This window comes from Aptenodytes forsteri, unplaced genomic scaffold (assembly GCF_000699145.1).
Source record: "Aptenodytes forsteri isolate BGI_AS27 unplaced genomic scaffold, ASM69914v1 Scaffold7, whole genome shotgun sequence".
NCBI lineage: Eukaryota > Metazoa > Chordata > Aves > Sphenisciformes > Spheniscidae > Aptenodytes > Aptenodytes forsteri.
The window spans coordinates 2,665,818-2,670,073 of NW_008795919.1; positions in this window are offsets into that span (position 1 = coordinate 2,665,818).

The window sequence follows — 4,256 nt, forward strand, 5'->3', positions numbered from 1 at the left end:
CTGAGTCCAGCGGCGGATTCGTGCCAGCAGCTCCGGTGCGAGGAGGCGAGCGCGTCCCCGGGGGATGGGACTTGGTCCCCGGGTGGCCCCGGTGCAGTGAGCCCCTTCCTGGTGGCACCTGCAACGGAGCCCGGGCCACTGTCCTGCCCTGCCACTGTCCCCTCGCTGTATGTCGCCCCGGCTGGGGTCTCCGAGCCCGTGGGGAGCCTCAAAGGCAGGAGCGACAGGGCAGGTCGGGATGGAACTGGGGACCCTGTCCCCTCGCATACCTGTAGCAGTGTCGGGACATAGTGCTGCACCCAGATGGGATGGGGGAAAGCAGGGAATAGGTGTTCTTGTCTCTGCTAAAGGCTGCAAGCCGGCAGCAGCTGCTGTACCCCGAGAGCTGTGCCCGTTCCTGGGTCCTGGCTGCTGTTGATCCCCAGCACTAAAACATCCCTCTCCAGAGACGGAGCCCGGGATGCTCCCAGGAGCACATCTGCTCCCTGCCCTGGCTCAACGCTGTTTCCCGGGCAGTGTGGTGCTGCTCCAGCTTTCCTCGCTGGACCTGGGCATCTATGGCTTTTACAAAGCAGAAGCTTCTCCGAGATGTGCGGGCTCAGCTCGGGGCCGAATAACAAATTCAGCCCCTTGGGGTTGTTTGCTCGGAGGGCTGTAACAGGGCTTGCAGAGCTGGGGTGCCCGTAACGCACCCGGAGGCTGCGGGGAGAGAGGGAGGCTCTGTGCTGGGCGGGTTATTCTGGCTACCCTGACCCAGGACCCCCGCTCTGCTCCGGCTGCACTGCCGGGACGCTGCCAGGACACCACTGCTCCCTACCCAGCTGTAGCCATGGGGAAAGAGGTGGTTTCCCCCTCTGCCTTGTGTGTGCCAGGTGTCTGCGCTGTGCCCCACGGCCCAGCTGGGCACAGACCCTCTCTGAGAGCACGAGCCAAAAAACTACCTCTCCCTCCGCTTCCAGGAGCAGTAACGCGGTGCTGAGTTGTTAGTGGGGGGGGGGCAAGCTGGAGCTCGTTAAGAGGCAGGAAAGTGGGTCTTGCCTAAGTTAGCACATTGAGATGGCAGGATGAATTTGTCACTGGATAAGAGGGCACCTGAGCTCCCTGGGGAGCCGGGAGAGGAGCCCGGGGCCCATTTGTAACGCCTGCCGACACCTCTGCAGTGTGCTTCGGCAAGAATACCTACGTTGCAAATACTGCCCTCGAAAGAGCTTTTCCTGCAAGGAATTAACAATGGCAGCCAAAACCTCCTGCTAGGGGAGGGGGATCAGACTTTTCTGTGTAGGTACTCGCTGGACTCTGGAAGAGAGATGCCCCTGCTCGTCTCATGGCCGAGATGTGTGTGCCCGAGTGTCCTCCACCAGTTCTTCCTCCTGACCTGCATGTGTTTTGCCCCAGAAACAACCGCATCGGACCAAGCAGCTCCCCTTGCAGAGCCCACCAAGCCCCAGGTCCCTCCTCTGCCACCCCAGCCATGCCCGGCCCCCAGCTCTTGGGAGATGGGCAAGACGTGCAGCAGTCGATAGCAGGAGCAAAACGTCTTAAGCATTTAGCGGGCTGGGGAGGGTTTGTGTCCATTTGCTCACTGAGTTTTACGGCTGAGGTACACTGCAGGGCAGTCAGTCCTGCCAGGGACCCCCCCGAAGCTTGCGGGAAGATGCCGCAGTGGGTGCAAGGTGTGGACGTCTGTTCCGTGAAGCCTTTCCTGTAAATATTGCTCCTTTCTGGCTTCTTCAAAGTTTTTTTTCTTCTCTCCCGCAGCAGATGGGAGCTGCTAAGCTGTTGCAGTGCTGGGTATTGAAGTTCTCGGGAATGGTTTGTGTGCCTCAATAGTTGAGGACTGGTTTTTAAATAAGAGGAGGAAGGTGTTACTCCCGCTTTGGGGGAGACCAGGGCACAGGGGAGATGGAGCCCATGGCCCAAGGTCACCCAAGGTCGGGGCAGTGCTGGTCACAGGACCTGTCCTCTGAGTCACGGCTGTGCGCTGCCTCCCCCTGAGCAGCCTGGCTCTGAGACAGGGCTGAAAACTGCTAAAATGGAAATACCCGCTGAGAAGCAAAGCGCTTCCCGCCCCTGAGCAGTTTAGTGTCTGGGAGCACGTAGCAAGGCTGAGCTGATACCATTTATTGGACAAGTTCAGTCTCTTTCTGTCGGCAAATTGATCCCGAATAGCTTCCCGTCCCCAGCGCCCGCTCTGGGCTGGGCTGGTGCTGCTCCACCTTGCAGGATGGTCTGGTGGCCGCACTGTCTCTGCAGCCCTCGAGCTGTGCCGGGCGCCTGCCTGCAGCCCTGCCCGACGGGCTGCGGGGGCTCGGAGCCACCACTGGGCTCTGTCGGGGCTTCGCAGCCCCTTGGAGCCCCCTGTGCTGGGTGTCCCCGTGGGTTCCTGTGCTCCAGCGTTTGCAGGAAGGGGACAGTGCAGAAGTGGGTGCTCGTGCAGGTGTAAAGCCGGGGCTGAGGTGCGTGGTGTTGGCCGGCTGACCCCATCCCCTCTAACCCTGTGCTGACCACGGCAGGACCGTGGAGGCATGCGCTTGGGCTTGGCCAGCTCACTGGCTTGCAAAGCTCTGCCTCGCCCTCTTGAAATGAGAATTTCTAGTCCTGGAGCTTACAGAGCAAATCTGGGAGTGTGACCAGAGCGTTAACTTAAAGGCTTTACAGCCAGAAGGCAAATAAAAACTTCCTTTTCCAATCTCCACCTCTTAAGCAAGCGGGAAGGCTGTTCTCATACCCAACTCGTGACTTTAGTTGTGTATGGCTGTCAGCGACTGCCCTGCTCCCGGGTAGAGCTGCCGCGGGCTTCTGCCCTTGGCACGGGCACCGCTGCCAGCCCAGCCCAGCTCAGAGGCTGCCCCCCTGCTCCTGGAGCTGCACCGGGGAGGTTTCCAGTTCAAGCTGTTCCTCCCCATCTGCCAGCCCCTGCACATGGCCAGTGGCTCTCAGTGCTGCTGCCCTGATGGAACGCGGGGTCTGGGAGCTCTTATCAATGGTTATGAAACTGCTGGGTGCACCAGAAGCTCAGCTCAGCACTCTTCCATTTCCTAGAGGAACGCTTTAATAAAGCATAGTTTGACCTGGAGCAAATTAGGGAAGACTGAGCCAGCAGGACCAGTAACAACCTGCAACCCCCTGCCTGAAACACCATCCCCCCCCCCCGTGCCGGGCCAGCTGGAGGCCTCCCCTGCCCGCTGCTCTTGGCAGCATCTCACCTGGGTACTGCTGAGTTGATGGGGTTTTATTTACCTTGTGAAAGTGTCGCTCTGTGCCTGGGGCAAGGAGGAGACAGGAGCGCAGAGCTCGGAGGGTGCCCATCCCTCAGGCATGTAGGGGGGCTGTCCCATGGTACCCCCACCCTTGCCGTGCGTTTGGTGCCATTGGGTCCCCATGTACGTCGGGGAGGCAGAGGGGTGGCAGCTCCCGGCAGAGCCCCGGGGCAATCCCAGCACTGGGTGAGCGATGCCAGGCGCGGGCTGTCCTCCACTTGGGGCTGGCCAGACTCCTCGGGGCCGTGGGAAATCCCCCGCTGGCTCGGGGCGGCGAGATGGTGGGGGTGTGATGGGCGCAGGGCAGCAGCTGGTGGGGCCCCCCCCCATGCACCGGCCAGTTCCTGGCCAGGGACCAGGCTGCTGACAGCCGGCCTCTCCCAGAGCTTCTCTGTGCTCAGTCCCTGTTGCAGAAGAGGGCTGCGGTGGGCAGGATGGGTCTGCCACCCCCGCTGCATCCTGGCCCTGCCGCAGGGTGGGCGGTTCTGCCATGCTCCCCTATCTCGCCGCATCCCTCCATCACCACTTGGCAAGCGGGAAAGCACTTTCCCCGCCATGCTGGGGATTGCTGCCGTGGTCGGTGCCTGCAGCAGCTCCAGCCCAAGCCCTTGCCAACCCACCCAGGGCTGTTCGATAGGCTGGAGCCCCAGAGGGTTTGCAGGGAAATTGTTTCATCCCCTGCTCGGTGCTGGCTCTCCGCTGCCTGCTTGGTAAAAACCTCTTGTATTAAGCTCCGGGGTTTTAACTTGCTGTCACTGACATCTCCCACAGCGGCTGGTGTGGTGGTTTCCTATCCGGCTGCTGCGCTTGCATGGCCAAAATAAAAGGGGCCGGGGAGGCTGTGCCCCGCTGCTGCCAGAGCTGTGCCCTTCGAGCAGGGGGCTCTGCTCCCGGGGCTGGCCCCGCTCACATTGCCCGGGCTTGAAACGGGAGCTGCGTTTGGGGGAAATGCCAACGGGAAGAGAAGCCGGCACAGCACTTTCCCCAGCCTGATGA